Here is a 19,322-nt window from a genome sequence, read left to right as displayed (position 1 = left end):
GTTCTACATCAGCCACTGTATTTGATGTGCAATTAGAACAAATACAGCCCTCACAACACCATGCACCGAAAGTTATCCTCACAACACCATGCACCGAAACAGGAAATTGAGGCACAGGGCTGATTAAATGACGTATCCCCAGGAAACTGGTTGTTGAGCCGATAGCCAAACCCACACCTCCTGAGTCCTAGCCCATTAGCCTGTCCAGCCAGCTGATGGGATTGCACCCCTTTACAACAGCTGAGGATCTGGCCTTGTATTCTTTTGTCTTTCCTTCTTCTCCTCTCTTCCCACCACCAGCTGTGAAACCCCCGAGTATGTACGAAAGAAAAGAGGGTCCCGTGGTGGACCAACCCCATCTGGAATGTATCAGGAGCGGTCAGCATCTCCTCCTGCACCCTAATTGACTTTTAATTTTACAGTTCACAAAAATACTCACCACAGCATTGCCACTATTTGGAGTTCAAGTACAATGCACTTTATTACCCAAGATCCATAATGTAGCAGTCATTTTAAAGTTTTCTAAACCCACTCCCTGGGAAGCCAGGAACTTTTGAAAAGGAATATCAAGGTGAGATATGACTGGCTGTGTCTGATTTATTTTAAAATGATGATTTTTTTCAGTCTCATCCAATGTTACTTCTGGGTATTTTTTGTATTATATAAAAATAGTACACGAATTCCTCCATTTCAGCCACTTATTATACCTTTCTCAGAGGCATTAAAACCTGAATTGAACTTTTGCCTGGATATAGAATAATAAATTTTAAACTGCCGGCAGGAATGTAGGAGACCTTGGTAATTTGGCTCATAATTTGCAGTAATTCACCTTTCCCTTCCTACGGCTTTTTTATCTCTTTAAAAAAATGCCTGGTGCCTTCAGAACTTCGCTCTGCTCCAGCATTGACTTTCTTTCACAATGAAAAGAGTGCTGAAGCCAGTGGTCCCAACATTAAAGCAATTCACAACTATCCAATTGAGAGCCGATGGTCGGGACATGTCAAAATGGAAACATTAGCACTTTGAGCTACTATTCAACCAATACATTCTTTTTGTTCCAGGTAATAAGGGACATTATAACCAAGGAACTGGAGCCGTTCCGTGGACTTAAACTCCTTAGGGTCCCATCCTGTTCCTATTGAAATTGACAGCCAGATTCCCAAACAAATTATAGAATCCATTCCAGGAAAACATCTAAGTAGTGCCATAACTTTAAGTGGATGAGTTGTCCCATGAATGTCAATCAGACCCTGAATGAGCAGGCGTGTTGGGGAGGGAAATCCAGCATATGATCATAACTAAAGACTGTGTCACAATCTATACTCACAAGTGGGCAGAGTCAACGTTGTTCAGCCAACCTCCGGTTTCACATTTCAGCAGGCTTGTGTGACCCCTATGCAGCATGAACGTTCTTTTAATGTCAGTGAGTACTACATTTTAAAACACATTTGGGGATGCAGCTTTGCAAGAAATCTTATGTAACATAAAGTTTATTTATTGAATTCACCACAGAAATGCCCAGGAACAGAAAATGCCTTAAACGTGCAATCTGCCCACCTCAAAGTCCACTGAAGTTAATGGGGACCTATCCACTCACCAAAAAAGACTTTGGATCAGATTCTCAGGGGGAAGATCACCATGTATGGGGCCCACGAATAATTGTAATGCCTCAGCATGCTGCTAGGAAGCAGATTATAACTCAGAGCCATGTATGCTGGGTAGATGTTGTCATGGGGTTTACTACTCGTTGTGGCATCTCCTTGTGGCCATCTCTGGGGATTAGCTCCACTCAGGTCTGATGCACCCTTACTCACACCATGGCCCCTTTCTTTCTCTCTGTGTGACTTGGGATGCTCTCTCTTCGTAGCTTATGTAACAAAGTGGAGGATTTTCTTAATGATTTGCATGAGTACTGGGTGTGTCTCAGTTTCCCCTAGGTGCTGCATGTTTAACAAGGTGGTGGGAGAGGGTGGTTGTTGTTACAGAGGACAAGATGTGTCCTCATCTATCAGCCGAACCCTGGACAATGGCCCGGACATGGTGCAACTTAGCGACTGGTGACCTGGAGGCCCACTGGTGTTGGAAGCCAGCCAGTTTCAGCCAGTGGGAGGACAAAGGGTGGAAGAGAGAGGACCCAGATGATCTGGTTGCCCAGGAACAAAGGTGAAGGATGGAGGAGGGACACTGGGAAAGGTGATATAGGGTGGTCAGTTAGAAGGAAGTCATGTCTGGACTGGGGACAAAGCGGAGCCTGAGCCCACCAGGATGGTGCTGAGATTTTCTAAGCTCGAAGGCCCTGAGAATGTCCTGTGCTGTGTTCCAGATGTAAAAAAACCCCTTCTATTTGACACTGGCTGAGAGTCACTGTAGTCTGGAGATCGGTTGCATCGCTTCCTTCTGGTGGGGAGGTCCTGGGGGCCCAGAGCAAGTGTACTCCATGAGGGGGGCTCACAGGAGAGACAGGTATGCTCTCCAGGTTCCAGGAGGTGATGGGGCCCAGGGTTTAACCTCCCGAGAAGAGCTATCACACAAAAGGGTTCCCCCAAGAGACCGTTCAGAGCCGAGAGAGTGCGGGTCCTGTGAGTCTGTGACAGCTTGGCTGCTCACTCTTTATGGCTTGACCTTCCAGCCAGGTCACTATGTGGTTTTTCCTTCCAGGGGAGGGGCGGTTATCAAAATCCCACAGGATGAACCATCCCAGGCAGTCTGCAAATCCACTGCCCTGACTGGGCCACTGCCCTCATGGCTGGTAAGGAAACCTGGGCCCACCCTCTACTCTGGGTTCCTCCAGATCAAGGACCTGCTAATCAGCAGCCAACGTCTGCATCATTTTAAACCTTGCTGCTCTTTCCCTGAGCCTTTTCCGATACCCTCTTTCCTAGGTTTCCTGCCTTCCCTCTCTAATGCCCGGAGAGCGGCTGCAGCCTCCCTCACTGCAGCCCTTTTCTGCTGCCAGCCTCCTGGCTTTATATTAACCCCTCCTGATCCTTCTCAGCTGGGCTCCATCATCATTCAGAAGATCACATAGGCCGCCCTATGTCCCCTCAGTGGTGGCCTATCCAGTTAATTGGCCCCTTCCTAGCTTCATTAACCTCTTCTAGGCTACCAATGTTCACCCCACACATCACAGATGTGCACAGTACTAGCCTTACACCTGGCACAGCACACATCCCTCTACATGCTGGTGCAGCTGCACTGGTCAGATTATTGGGAACCAGATACAAGGCTCTTTTAATTCTTTGACCCCCTTCCTGCCTTCATGTGCAGGAGGGGACATAGCAACCCCATAGAGGCTGTTCTGTTTTTCATGCGGCTAGCCATGAGGCACAGGAAAGTAAGACGGTGCTTTAAACCCCTTTATTCCTTAGAACGGGTGCCCAGCATGTGCCACAATCTGACCTAAGAGTAGAGTTTGCTGGAAGGTGTGTCAGAGTTCAGCAAACGTGCATTAAAAAGGACCAGGTGAGAGCTCTTCACATTTTCCTCTCTCCCTACCACAGATTTTTTCCCAATTAGCCACTCTCCACTGTGAGTGTCTCATACAGTTTCTGCCTCTTGATCAGAACAGTTTTGACTGTCACAAAAGTCTTTCCGCTGTTATTTCACAATGAGGGTCATCACCATAATTACTTTGGGTACAGAGAGGGGAAGAAAAACGTCTCGCTAAATCTAAATTAAAAAAGTGCATAGCTAACTGGAAAGAGATTAGAGGGTCTCTCATGCTTGTGGATAAATGGGATCATTTAGGCAGGAGAAGGAAACTTAAAAAAAAACCCTGAAATGGTCTGTTTTAGGGGCTGTTTTCTCTACATGGACCTTTATGTGACATGCGATATAAAACAAAGCTCTGTTGTGAGCAACCTGTTTAACACAAAGTTATTTCATAATGCAAGGTTGCAAGCGGGGATGCTGGGTTATGGATTTGTACAGCGCCCAGCATAGTAGAGTTCTGCCCTATGATTGTAGCCCCTATGCACTATTGCAACAGAAATAATTATGACAACAGTAAAGGCCAAAAATATGTCTAATTCAGATAGCTGAACCCTTCATCTCCATAACTACCACTTACATTTCAGCAGTTTCTTCTACCATTTTACCAAAATGGAAAGGGATTTGATGTGACGAGAGATTTGCAGTAGGAATCTGTGTGTTATAATGAATTGAGTCATTGGGCCTTCAAGCTTGCTATTTTTTTTCTGGCAGTGTATGATACTTGACAAATGGATGTTTCAGAAGTGAAATGCTCACCATTCCCATTTATTTGGAGAAGGAAGGTATATTACTGGTTAATAATAATAATTCCAAATATAATTTTGATCTTAATGTCAAAAGTACTTCTTGTTTTCTTGTATTACAGGACAGGGGGAAAGTTGAGGGCAATGACACATTCTTTACACTTTGAAGATATAGACAAAGGGTGGCATTTTGAACTCCATGGGAATTCTTGGACCATTAAAAGAGTAGCTCTTTTAAGTACTGCAGTGGATACAAAGAAATGTCTTTGGAGAAATCGCCATTATGAAAGATATATAGGGACAGGGCTATATCATAAATCCATACCGTCTTTGAAAATATTTGTCTTGGTTGCAGGATAGAAATTTAGAAACAGTTAATACCCAGAAATAAGTTAGCGTACAGTGGCCTCATTCAGCCAATGACGCTCCTTCTTTTATAGCCAGATGCTGCTGTGTCCCCCACAGACCTATTAATATTAAAGAGAATCCCTAGTGTAATGATTTTGCTATGTACAAATAATTGTCCAAGATCACTTTCTGCAACAGATGAGAGACAGGAATGCATTTTAAATTCATACAGACATTTTTTTAAACAGGCACAGTGATTGTTATAGTTGCATTTCCAATTACCCTGCTGTTCAGCATACTGATCATCTGAAGTATTCTCTAGTGAGTGACAGGCAGAAACGGCAGGACGCTGTACTTAGAGCACTGACTGCAATCCCAAAATAGACACTATTTCCCTCCCCCTTCCTCCCCCCCCCAACAAGACACGAGAAGTAGCTGGAACTTGACTTGCACAATGCTCCCTCCACAAAACTGATCCTATCTCCTTTTCAGCTGGTGGGTGACATATATGCAGCAGGAAGACTTATGGAATATCATACATTGATTGGGAAGAACAAAGTGTTATGAAACACTATTCCACAACATGGTGTTCACCATTAATATTATGGCAGAGCTCAGATGTCCCAACTAATCTCAGGGCCCACTACGGCAGGCACTGTACAGAAAAGGAAGCAGTCCCTGTCCCAAAGAGCTTACAGTCTGAAGGTGAGAGGGAAAAGAGAGAAGCTGAGAGGGACTCAGGAAGAGAATAGAGAGGAAGAGAATGCAGGTCTCCCAAGTTCTAGGCAGACTACTCAGCCTTCCATGGCTAATAGTTGCCAAGGACTGTATATGGAATAAACCCAGCTCTGATGGGTATTCCCATGATCAGAGGACTGCATGTGATAGCAGGGGACTGAAGTAAATAATCCAGCAGGTGTTCCCCCCGCCGCCAAGTCCTAAATTCTTACGTAGGTATTCTGTCACCCCGTGTGATTGCCACATCTTTGCATATTTCTGGGTGGGAGCCTGCCAGTTCTCATCAGGGGCCTGATTCTGATCTCACACAAGAGGAAATAAAAACCCAATTACTGTTGACGTTGCGATTTTCAGCCACTGCCAAAACCCAACATGTGCCTGTCTGACGGTCGATAATTCATTATGACAGGTATGGTCCATCAGCAGTGCTGTGATTTAACAGAAAGCCTGGTGATATTTAGCACTTCTCTCAAAGCGCCAGGACCCAGACTCGTGTGAGTAGGGGAGACTCTCAGCTTTCATTTTAAAAATATATAAACACAGTTCTAGCATGTGTGGCAGCAGAGTAAAGTTTGAAAATGTGAATTCTAAAGGCTCCAACACCAGCAGGCAAATGAAAAGAACCCCAAAGTTATAATTTTTCAAAGTCTTATGATTTTTAAGCCAATCTTAGAGGTATTCTGGGGAACGACAGCACACTTGTGTCTGATGAACTTTCCATGAACGGTAATGTGTGAGTTAACCGAGGACACCCCCTGTCATAACCATACAGCTAAGGGGAGCCTTGAATTCCTCCTTACCTGTAAGGGGTTAAGCTCAGATAACCTGGTTGGCACCTGACCACAAGGACCAATGGGGAAAGAAGATACTTTCAAATCTGGGGAGGGGGGAAGGCTTTGTTTGTGCTCTTTGTTTGGGTGTTCTCTTGGGAAGCAGAGAAGTACCAGGTCAGAAAATTCCTTCTCCTATAATCCATACTAAAGTAAGTCTCAATATTGCAAAAAAAGTAAGTAAATAAGGCAGGATGCATTAGATTACCTTTTGTTTTCAACTTGTGAATTTTCCCTGTGCTAAGAGGGAGGTTTATCCCTGTTTTTTGTAACTTTAAAGTTTTGCCTCGAGGGGAATCCTCTGTGTTTTGAATCTGATTACCCTATAAAGTTACCTTCCATCCTGATTTTACAGAGGTGCTTCTTTTACTTTTTTTTCTTTATAATAAAGTTCTGTTTTTTAAGAATCTGGTTTACCTATTTGGTTGGTATGTTATTCTCAAGCCTTCCCAGGAAGGGGATGTAGGGCTTGGGGGGATATTTTGGGGGAATACAAATTCCAAGAAGTCCTTTCCCTGATTCTTGTCTAAATCACTTGGTGGTGGCAGTGTACCATACAAGGACAAAGGATTTGTGCCTTGGGGAAGTTTTTAACCTAAGCTGGTAGAAATAAGCTTAGGGGGCTTTCATGTGGGTCCCCACATCTGTACCCTAGAGTTCAGAGTGGGGAGGGAACCCTGACACCCCTATTCAATAATTTACCCCTCACCTTTCCTGAACCCAACCCCTCGAATACCCACTCAAAGCCATTACACTAGAGCTGACTGGATTTTTTTTTCCATCAGAAAATATTGTTCTGACAGAAGTATTTTTATTCACAAAATCATATGGATTTAAATGAAATTTTGTTTCGAAAAAAATTGGAAAAAGTTATAAAAATAAAGAAAATTCCTCTTTCAATTGTGCTTGGAGTGAAAAGTTTTGATTCTTTTCCATTTCAAAATGCATTTGTTTTGAAATTACTTTGTTTTATATACAATGTGAAAAACAAGAACACTTAGAATTTATCAAAGTTAATGTTTCAAGTGACTCAAAACTTGTTTTTTCCTAGTATTTTGTTCTGCAATTTTTTAAAAAAAAGTCTTTATCATGAAGTGGGATGGAATTTTAAAAAAATCCCAAGTTTTTCATGGGACAGAAAAACCATTTTCCAACCATTACATTACCCTAAAATATTTGCCCTGGCTCTTCTCTTATTGAGCTTTTTTGTGTTGATTCCAAGTGCCTGAAACCCTTTACTATAGGTTGAGGTTAGAGCTGTTTAGACAGCGGAATTTCCATCCTGCAGGGAATTCAGACATTTTGAAAACTTCTTTTCGTCCCAAATCAGGATGATCAAACCAAATTTCAAAATTTACAGTGGAACAAAAATCCCAACACACAGAACTTCATTTAGGAAACGTCAAAACCACCTTAGCAAAATGTTGTGTTTCAATAATGTCAAAATATGAGATATTAAATGTGACATTAGGGTGACCAGATAACAAGTGTGAAAAATCGGGTCGGGGTGGGGGGGCAACAGGCACCTATATACATATATACAAAGCCCCGAATATCGTGTCTCTCCCTATAAAATCAGGACATCTGGTCACCCTATGTGACATATAAATATAAAATAGAAAATATGATGCAATTAAACATTTTTAAAGTTTCAAAATGAAAAGCTAAAGGTAGAATGAGAAAAACAAGTTTAAATAAAATACTCTATTTTAATTCAAATCATTTTGATTTTTTTCCATTGAAAATTTCATTGACAGAGACATGTTCTCACTAAACACTTTGATTTCAACAAAACAGAATTTTCCATCAGAAAAGTGTTCCATCAAATTTTTTGACCACCTCTAGCTGAGATGTACCTTTCACTGCTTTGGCTATAAGTGCCTCACTAGATTTCTTCATGACCCGGTGAGCATATATGAAGTAACAGCTGCCACTCCTTAGGCAGGGCAAGTCACTCATTGTGCTACTCTTTTAGACTCCATTGCCCACTTCATGAAGACTAGTTACCCTGCCACTGACTTCTGATTTCAGGAGTGATGTATAGCGTATTGTTCCCTCCATCTCCCATGGAAACAGGAGTATGACCAGATTTCCTTTTCAGATGTGATCCTTATGAGAGAACTAGAAGGAAGTCTGATATCTCTGCAATTGATGATTAAAAAAGCATCCCCTCCATCTAGGACCATCCCCTTTATCTAAGTCTGAAACAACAATTGAAAAGACCATGATAGTTTTGCAACCACTGCTAGCCCTAAGCCCCAGGCACAAGGTAAATTCTCCAGAGCCAGTTAAATAGGGAGAAACTTTTATATACATTGTAGGAAAACACGGTTAAAAAATCTTTGTTTCTAAAGATATTAAGCACTGGGGCTGTGTGCAGGGAAGGGAGCTAGCACTCAGCAAAAACAAACAACAATCAAATAGGAAACTTCAGCAGGAGTGCGTCACTCTTCAGTGAACAGTATTGTGTATGCATCTGTGTTCCCAGGTGGTCCCACCCCTATGTGTGCATATTAATATGCTGCCTGTCAAGATTCCATTTCCAGCAAACCAAGAAAGGTTTGGCAGGGACAGGGTTTGAACTCTGGAAATATGAGGGAGATTTTTTTAGGACTGACTTGCTAAGATTAAAGTGCAGTTCTACACTGAAAAATGACTTGGTAAAAACTGCACCATCTTACTCAATAGAGCTTCTCCCTAGAATAAATTCAACCCTGCAGGAAGGGCCAGTATGAGGTCAGTGCACCACTTAATCCCTTAAAATAAGATTTAGGTGAGACTTAAGTGGCACTTGTCCAGACTCCGTGCACAAAGGTACTTCATCCTCTACATGTATTCATAGATTTTTAAGGCCAGAAGGAACATTGTGATCATAACAGAAGCCACAGAATTTTACCCAGCCATTCCTGTATGTTATCTAATAATGTTTGGATGGTCTACAGCATAACTAATGGCTAATTGCCCTCACTGTTAAAAACGTGTCTCCTGCATGTGACTGGCATAATCTTTACGCACCAAAAAGAACCAAGCTTGATTTTCAGATTCCAGGTTGAGGTGGCAGAACTGGGAGAGCAGAAAAAAAAAAGACACAGTTTTATTTCTATGATGAACAAGTTTTGATCTGGAAGCTGTTGAGATACAATAAAACATGGAATCTCAAGGTGGCATTCTCACGTAGTCACTTTGCCCAGAAGAACCACATTTTCAGATTAACAACAAATGATAACATTAATTCAGGGACATCCTGTGGCCTACATTATACAGGAGATCATACTGGATGATCACAATGATTCCTCTGGCCTTTTAATCTATGTGTGACTGAAAAGGTTGAAGTAATACATGGAAATCCTGATCTGTTAAATTTTTTTAATTAATATATATAATTATGTCTAACTTCAGGCATGTTGCAATGTGTTTTCCTAGCCTGCTTAGTAAAGAAAAAACTATTCAGTTCCAACAAAATATAATATTTGCTTATCTCATTTTACATCCTAAGAATGGCGTGAAGAGGAGTGACAATTCTATAACAATCCCTGTCTGTTCTAACACATATTAGTGAAATGGGACAGTCTCAGACTGCAGGGATGCTAAACACTTAGTGACTCAGAACTTTACCATTATGTCTCTCTTCTGCAATTCCCTGCACTCTGCTTGCAAGTGTCTGATTTGCCTAATCAATGTGGAAGTCCCTGTGCTCTGATTGGGTAATAAAGTCTGTCAACCAGCCAGAGTGTTGGGATTTGCATAATGGTTATTTTGCAATCAGCAGACTGTGTATGTTGTGCATACGTTTGCTGCAACTGATTCCTCTACTTGTCGTTTCATGGCTGCACGACTTCTCTGATAACAATAAGTGGTCTTAGAGTTTCATTCCCTCTCACGGAAGCAAAGAAACATCCACATTTGCAGGGGAGAGACGGGAAAGAATGAACAAAAAGAAAAGGGAACGGGGCTGCAAAACTATCGAAAGGGAAATTGGTGTTGAAAGCCCTCAGTTAGTCTCCTTGCATGCTACTTGCTATAGATGCCAATGGGATTTCTGCCGTTGACTCGACAGGAGCAAGCTTGGGCTTTTCCTCTCATCCCTAATTCCTTTGTGAAAGGATCAGGGGGTTCATCCACACAGCTGGCATAAATTTCATTTTCTCTTGCTTATTTTTACACAAGGAAAGCCTGTTCCTTTCAATTCAGTATTGAAACAAGGTAAAACACAAAGATGCTGCAGTCTGAGAAATAAAGCCTGTCTGGAGGGTAGAGGGGAGGGAAATCAGAGGAAGAAACAGAAGGAAAGAGAAAGTCCAAAAAAGATGATTATAGAGTGTAAAAATATGGTAGTATCTCTTTAAGTAGTTTGTGATTCCTCCAGTGGTGCTCAATGTGTTCTGTGTTATAGAAGCTCCCTGACACCAGTCAGAGCAGACGTGTGAATATAGCTAGGCTTGGCATACTTGTATATTTAATAAACAACTATTTGAGTTACCGTCAGAAATGAGTTATTTGGGACCCAGCTGTGCTTGTTTCTTCATATTGTCTGTGGTGTAAAAAGGAGAAGACTGCAGCTGCTGAAACCACAACAGCAAAAGACAATTTACCATTCAGTAGTTACACAGGGAGCCTGAGCGAAGGAGTTCTACTCCACTAGAGTGGATCAATATCTGAAATGTTGATCATCACAGTTTCAGGGATGTCACCTGTATTCCCTGTCCACTCCTGGAAAGCCCAGTCAGGTCTCAGGTCTCTAGCCATCATCTGTCACTGCGCAGGGACCCTGGTCCTACTCACCTCCGACTGGGGGTTATAAGGCTGCACAGCCCACTGCCATACACTGCAGTATCCCCACCAAGCTTGTCTACTGAAGGCCAGTACCTGGGCTGTGCTTTCTCTCCAAGGACAACAACGGGATTTTTACCACAGCTCTCTCAGAGCTCCTTTATTTTAAGGACAACAAAGTATACCAAAAAACAATTATAAACAATTAATTAATAATTGATAAAATAATTAATGCAATAATAATATAATAAAATAATAATAATAAATAGCTCATATATGGTCCATCTTCCACATGGGAATCTGGAGGCCAACATCCCTTCCACGCTTCAGCAAGAATTTGGACCTATCCTTGCATAGAAAGTCCTGTATGTTTGCTGAAACAAAAGGAAGACTATGTGTCTGTCAAGCTCATCCTTACACATCAAAAGACCCACATTTTGTTTGTTTGTTCCTAGCCTTGGAAAACCCAGCCAGAACCAGGGGGTGGAACTTCTCTGGTGTTGTTTATAATCCCAGAAGTAATCACCCCCTACTGTTTTTAGTTCCAGCTGGAGCTGTGATAACCCTGTCTCATGTAGTAGAACACAATCACACACAAGCCGTTCATACATGTAACACAATGGCTCACAAAACACTGTGTGGGATTGCCTATCTGTCACATTGGGGACAGAAACAGAGGTGCAGCAAAGTGCAATTTTCTTCACAAAATATTTTTGACCAAGTCTAGTCTTAGCTACAGTAAGGCAGAAACCAAACAGAGGATAGGAAAGAGCATGCAAGGTCTAAAAAGGTCAATATTGGTCACAAAAAGGTGCACCATTTTAATCATCATCTCTAATATACACTAACCTGGGGTCTGGTCCTGCAAGCACTTTCTATCCACCACAATGTAGAGGTTGCTCCAACATTAGGAAAGGGGTAGATAAGAAGACAGAAAATATCATAATGCCACTTCATAAATCCATTGTATGCTCCCACCTTCACTACTGCATGAAGTTCTGGTTGCCCCATCTCAAAAAATAATAATAATAATAATAATAAAAATTATATATATATATATATATATAAAAGTATTCAAAAAGGTATCAAGAAGGGCAACAAAAATTATTTGGGATACGGAACAGCTTCCATATGAGGAGAGATTAAAAAGACTGGGGCTGTTCAGTTTGGAAAAGAAACCACTAATGGGGGGATATGATAGAGGTCTATAAAATCATGACTGGTGTGGAGGTGAATAAAGAAGTGTTATTTAATCCTTCATATCCCACAAGAACAAGGGGTCACCCAATGAAATTAATAGGCAGCAGGTTTAAAACAAACAAAAAGGAAGTATGTCTTCACACAACGCATAGTCAACCTTTGGAACTCTTTGCCAGGGGATGTGGTGAAGGTATAAGTAAGTTCAAAAAAGAATTAGATAAGTTCATGGAGGATAGAGCCAAGATGGTCAAGAGCCAAGCCATGATCTGGGTGTCCCCAAACCTCTGATTGCCAGACTGGATGAAATCGGATGGTTCACTCAATGATTGCCCTGTTCGGTACATTCCCTCTGATGCATCTGGCACCAGGCACTGTCAGAAGACAGGATACTGGGTAGATGGGCCATTGCTCTGATCCAGTATGGCCATTCTTCTGTTGCTGTCATGAGCAGAACCATTGATTTCACAGCTGAAAGGACTACAATCAGACATGCCAAACTCACAAAAAAAAACACCATAGAAATTGGGCTTGTTTTTGGCTTACTTGGCTTGTGAGTTCCTTGTTGGCTAGTTTTTGGCTTGTAGCTTGTTGCTTGTTGTAGCTTGTTGCTTCTTTTTTTTTAATCTGCTCCCGGCAAGCAAGGGCAAGGGGGGGCAAGCAGGAGCAAGTGGGGGAGAGTGTCAGGGACACACAGCGAGCCCACCACAGTCCCAGACTACATGCCAGGGGAATCTAGTCACATAAAGTGTTGGGGTTCTTAGGGATTGGATTGTTTTGGCCTTGCTTTGAAATGGGATTAGCTTGATTTTTGGCTTATTGTGAAAGTTGGGGTGCTTATTTACCACGTGAAAGTTGGCAACTGTGACTACAGTCAGTTGTGTTTATGGATCAAGCCCTATTTTGTAAGCATAAGGGTTAACTTGTACATATTTAACATGCTTTTCCTTAGAACCATGGGAGCCTGTGAACTCCATGGGTTCTTATTTTGTCAGTCTATATAAGATCTTTATACAGCACCCATTTCTGTAGCATCTGAGCATTTCATAAACTTTTAACATATTTATCCTAACAATACCCCTGTAAGCTAGGGAAGTGTTATCATCCCCAGTTCACAGAGAGGCTAAATGGTTTGCCAAAGGTCTCAGGACATCTTTGGTAAAGCAAGGATTTGAACTAGTACAATCACCATTGGACCACCATTCCTCTCTGAACAGAGTTGATCACATAGGTCCATAGCAGACAGTCACCAGAAGCTTCTGCTACAGAATTAGTTCCCCTCTCCCCTATACACACTTCTCAGATGTTTCAGGCTTCCCAAAGAGCTTTGATTTCTCTTCCTGTATCAGCTAGAATGACAGTTGCAATCCCCAGAAGATTAGCACTTTACACCCTCTCTGCTCGCACTTTAACTCAGGTTGCCAGCGAGTGATGGTTTTAGTCAGTCTCATCATCAGCACAGACAACTTGAAAGGGGCTCAATTTACATTACAGTCCTCTTGGCCCTAAACTGAGGACTGAAATGCAAAAATCAAGCTGGCAGCTCAGTCCTGTCATTCTCCATCAGACACACCAATGTTTTAGACCACATTGTTAGCAGCTCTGCAGGGACGAAGGGTACACAAACCCTCTCTTCTGCGTTGGCTTGGAAAGCGGGGCCAGAGCACTGGACCAGAGCATTGTTCACCTCTGTGTGTACAGGAAGTGAGTGAGGCTGAGTGAAGTAAAGTGCCCTCCTAGGTCAGCGTGGGAAGATACACGGCAGTGCCATAAATGTCATGACTTTGCCCTCTACCTTTTAGCTGCATCAACTCCTTTTAAAAGTACCAGCACCCTAAAGCAAAGCATCACACACAGCCAGGATTCACCTTGGGTTTTGTTTGTTTGTTTGTTTGTTTTTGTGGCCTCTGGGAGATTGTTCCTTTCAACTAGATCATAGAAAAAAATAATATTCATCAGATAATATTCATCTGTTGAAAAATAATATTCAACACCTGGTCAAAAAGGGACCCTGGCATCTCCTGTCAGCACCACCGACTGGGCCGTTAAAAGTCCGTTCGGTGGTGCTAAGGTGCTAAGGCAGGCTAGTGCCTACCTGTCCTGGCTGGCACCGCACTGCACATGCCCTGGAAGCAGCCAGCGGGTCCGGCTCCTCGGCAGGGGAGCCATGTGGCTCTGTGCACCACCCCTGCTCTGAACACTGGCTCCGCATTCCCCTTGGCCAGGAGCTCGGGGGGGTTGGGGGGGACAGTGCCTATGTGTGAGAGCAGCGCATGGAAGCTCCTGCCCCCCCCACCCCCCGCCTAGGACCCGGACCTGCTGGCTGCTTCCAGGGCCCGTGCAGCACAGTGCCAGGATAGGCAGGCAGCCTGCCTTAGCCCCTCCACTGCGTCACTGGCCAGGAGCTGCCCAAGGTAAGCCAACACCCCAACCCCTCACCCCAACCTCCTGCCCCAACCCTGAGCCCCCGCCCCAAGCCCGGAGCACCCTCCTGCACCCCAAACCTCTCATCCCTGGCCCCACCCCAGAGACTGCACCCCAGCCCAGAGCCCTCACCCCAACCCCCTGCCCCAGCCCTGAGCCCCCTCCCACACCTTTAATCCTTCATCCCCAGCCCCACCCCAGAGCCAGCACCCTCAGCCCAGAGCCCTCACCCCCTCCCACATCCCAGCCCCCTGCCTCAACCTGCAGCCCCCTCCCGCATTCCAAATCCGTCTGCTGCACCCCCTAGTCTGGATCCCCCTCCTGCACTCCAAACCTCTCATCCCCAGCCCCATCCCAGAGCCCGCACACCCAGCCAGAGCCCTCACCCCCTCCTGCACCCAAGCCCCCTGCCCCAGCCAAGTGAAAGTGAGTGAGGGTAGGGGAGAGTGAGCCACCAAGGGAGGGGGAATGTAGTGAGTGGGGGTGGGGCATCGGGGAAGGGGCAGGGCTAGAGTGTTCAGTTTTGTGTGACTAGAAAGTTGGCAACCCGACAACCATCAGGTACAGAGCAAGGAGGGGGTGGGGGAAGGGATAGCTAGTGGTTTGAGCATTGGCCTGCTATACCCAGGGTTGGGAGTTCAATCCTTGAGGGGCCATTTAGGGATCTGGGGCAAAAATTGGGGATTTGCCCTGCTTTGAGCAGGGGGTTGGATTAGATGACCTCCTGAGGTCCCTTCCAACCCTGATGTTTCTATGATTAACACAAATCCTTTCTGGAATCCTGAGAGAGTTCTGCAATAAAGTTCATCACCCCCTGTTTGGGGCACATGCATGCAGTCAATACTTCCTCTTTTAGGAGTGCTCTGTGTCTGTCCTGGTCTATGACTAGACCTCCTAGGCTTTACGACAATGAATAATAATAAATGTAATAAATGTAAATAGTAGAGCTGGGGAAAATTTTTCCTGCTGAAAAGTGTAGTTTAATCTAAAATGGATTTTTTTTTTCCTATAGAAAAATGTCAATTGTGATCAAACTGAACATTCTAAACAAATATTTTCATTTGGAAGGGACAGTTCAAAACAAAATGCCTTCCCTTTTTGCTTCATTTCAATTTAAAAACCATATCCTTTTGGGTTTTGGAAACTGAATATTTTGGGGTTTCATTTTTTAGTTTGGGGGTCTGGAGTTTTTTTCTCCCCCTTTTCGCCATTCTTTACTTTCCACAAGGTGAATCAGTTCAATTTGTTTTTAAAGGTGGAAGACCCCCCACATTTTTACTGCTTTCCTGTTTGGGGAGTGATGCTGCTTTACTATGCTTCCGCTATTCTTTTGTGTAGCCTTTATATCACATTGGCACTGGTCTGGGAGTCAGGAGCACTGGATTCTAAGCCTGGCTTTGCCATTAACCTTATCTGTGATCTTGGGCAAGTCATTTCTTCTCTGTGCTCATTTCACCTCCTCCCTTTGATTCTACTCTCTTTGAGGAAGGGACTGTCTCCCATGATGTGTTTGTACAGCCCATAGCACTATGGGGCACAGATCATGACAGGGAGGGGATCCTATAGGCACTACCTTGGCCTTAGTTACTCCTCTTCCACTGACACATCAGAGAGTCCAGTTCCTCCAGTGATTATGGTTGCTTATTAGCTGTGGAATTAGCTTATATTCTTCCCAGGTGATGCCAGTTCAATCAATATCCTCTGTTACTTTCTTCTGCCAATTCTTTCTTGGCTTTGTCACTACCCTACTACCGAAAAATTATGATCTGCTTTGACAAATCCAGGGGCTGGGCCTGATGACCTCTTGAGGTCCCTTCTATCCCTATATTTCTGTGATATACAATATGCTACTGCAGAAGTGTCCGAATGGGTCGGTCACAGCCCGCAAGGGGTCCTGTCTTTTTTCAGAATCCCTGATGGTTGGAGGAGCATTCAGTGCTGTGTTGTTTCCTCTGGCTAGGCTTGCTTTTCCATGATTAAATTCTTCATGGAACATCCACCACTTCTGAGTCATGGTGCTGCCCTCATTCCCTGGCCCTGCACAGGTAGCCAACGTGCCATTACCTCTGATTTCCTGCAACTTGCCCCAGATTTCCAATCACATGGTGCAGCCAACAAGACTCTTGGCTCTAACGTGTCCTTTTGGTTATGCTCATTCATAAACATCTATTTCTGTGTGCAGTGCTCCTTGAGGGAACTTGCCAGCAGAAGAGTCCAGGCACTAAACCCGAATGAGACCCCCCTTTTGTCTCTCCTCACTGTTCAAACAGGAAATTAGTCCTTGCTCCTTGCTTCCTTTCTTGCCCTCGGAGCGACCGGAAATATGCTGAAGCTGTTGCACAGACGCTCAAGTACTTACTACAAATCTCACAAGTGAATTTATATTTATTAATATAGCACCTGAGAATTGAACATTGAACCATCAATGATCTCCTCACTAAGCAAAGGCTTCTCAAGCCCGTTACTAAGAAGGTATTCGTTCATGCAGAACTTCGCCTCCCACACAGCATAATCAGATGAATCTATTTTGGTTTCGAAATTCCAAAAGCTACAACAAACCCTGCTGTGACTGTAGCTTAGAGAAATAGTGTGTGCTGCTTTTTCATTCTCCTAGCCTCACTGAGTTTATTCTGAGGAGCAGCAGCTCCCAGGTATTATTCCAGCAGCCAAGAATAGCAAGAGCACAAGAGATCTCCAACTGCCCTCTGTGATGAGAACAGTGCTGGCCCCAGACCAAATCACACCTCAGGTAAGGAGCGTCTTTGGCATCCCGCCTCCATTTGTTAAACTTTTGAATACCTTCTGTTTAATTACATTTATAGCCTATTTCACGACTTTGGTGCACGATTTGCATGCATGATTTATCCCTGTCATATAAGACGATAAATTTGCATCTTAGGAGCTTTTTGCTTCCTATATTGAGTTTTTTCAGGGGCATCTTTTATTTTCTATGGGGGAAAACAGACAGTATTAGGGAAAGCAAAAGTCTATGTTTCGCAGTCTTACAAAGTCATCGAACATTATGTGTTGAGCATGGCAAAAGAACTAACAGTATTTCTTTTATATTGTTGTGTAGATAGAGGTTCGACAGATATCTCTGGCATCTCATTAAATATATCCTGTATTAGTCACTGCTTACACTCTTCAAGTCTTAAAACACAAGTACATTTTCACAATTACACAATAAAACAAGGTTCACAATATCGCAGCTGGTCTATCACTTCACTTCACTTCACTTCACTTCATTCTTATATCGCACTGACTGACTGGCAACGCCCTGCCCCTTATATATCCATAAGGACAGGGCTGTCAGCTTTCTAGGAGGTGAGGAAAATGTAGTTCTGAGGAAGTCTGGAAGATTCCATGAGAATCTACAAGAGTCCAGAACATTCTAGGAGCTTAGTGAAAAATGAATCCACATATGGAATACCTGAAACATTTTCCTTTAAACATTCTATTTTCCCTTTTGTTGCTAACAACGAAAACAGAACTCCAAGCCTGGCATTCCCCCAAGCCCGTCATCCCAGAGGGTTGACTGGGTCATCTGCCCCTAAATCTGGATGAGAGTATGCACAAAAAAAAAAAAAGATATAAAAAGGTACTCATTGAAACTGGACTTAAAGCATCTCTGGGTATGTCTACACTACAATAAAAGACCCACGGCAGCGAGCTCAGAGCCTGAGTCAACTGACTTGGGCTCACAGGGCTCAGCCTATGAAGGTAACAATTGCAGTTTAGGCATTTGGATCCAGGTTCTGAAACAGAGGGGTCTCAGAGCTCGGGCTCCAGCCTAGTCCAAACGACTACACTGCTATTTTCAGCCCTGCAACCTGAGTCAGTTGACCATGGCTCCGAGTGCCGTAGGTTCTTTATCGCAGTGTAGACGTACTCTTTGAGAGCCCAGTTGTAACTTCCTATTTCTTGATGAATGGAATCTTCCTGCCCAGCTGTTCTCACTGGGCTAGCCTGTGAGTTGGTCTACATGCCTGTGCAGAGGTAGAAAGAGCGGCAAGAACCCCTCTCAAACCCTGGCATAAGCCACCTGCATCTTTGGTTTGGGTGTGCAGGACAAAGAGGGTGTCACTTGCCTTCTTACCGCCCTTCCCATCCCACAGGAGGCGGACAGGGAATGGAGGGGTGGGGCAGGGGCCAGGACAGCTGATCTGGCCTGGACGGCGTCATCACTTTATGCTGATATAGACCAGTAACACGCTATTAACTCCCTCACCCATCCCCAGAGTCAGGAGGAAGTGGGAAGGGAATTGTGACTCAGAGGGGTGTCTCTAAAGGCACAGTCTAGCCTGCTGAATGTTGCATGGTAGGAGCACAAACTGCTGCATTCATTTAATGGGCATAAGGTACTCTCCCTCACAGAGTGGCCGGTCAATTCTGCTGCCTGGCAGGTAGGGGGCAGTGGAGCTATACCTCAGGCCATCCCCCACCGTCATCCTGGCAAGTTGCTTTCACTAGGAAACAATGTGGCAATAAAAAGTGTTATATAAAGGGCTAGGGGTTATCCATAGATTTTAAAATACTTTACCAAGGGGGTCAGCAGCATCCCCATTTTACATATGGGGAAACTGAGGCTCAGAGCGGTGACGTGAGTTGCCCAAGGTCACCCAGCAGGTCAGTGACAGAGGTAGGAACAGAACCCAGGTCTCCTGATTCCTAGACCATGGCAGAGAACAGCTGCTGCGCTGCTGGCCAGTTCCTATGTAGGTCTTGCAAGAAGTGAGGAGGAATTTTGCTCAACCACTCTGAGGCCATTTAAGTTGGGGGG

This window comes from Chelonia mydas, chromosome 4 (assembly GCF_015237465.2).
Source record: "Chelonia mydas isolate rCheMyd1 chromosome 4, rCheMyd1.pri.v2, whole genome shotgun sequence".
NCBI lineage: Eukaryota > Metazoa > Chordata > Testudines > Cheloniidae > Chelonia > Chelonia mydas.
Note: the sequence above shows the minus strand (reverse complement) of the source record.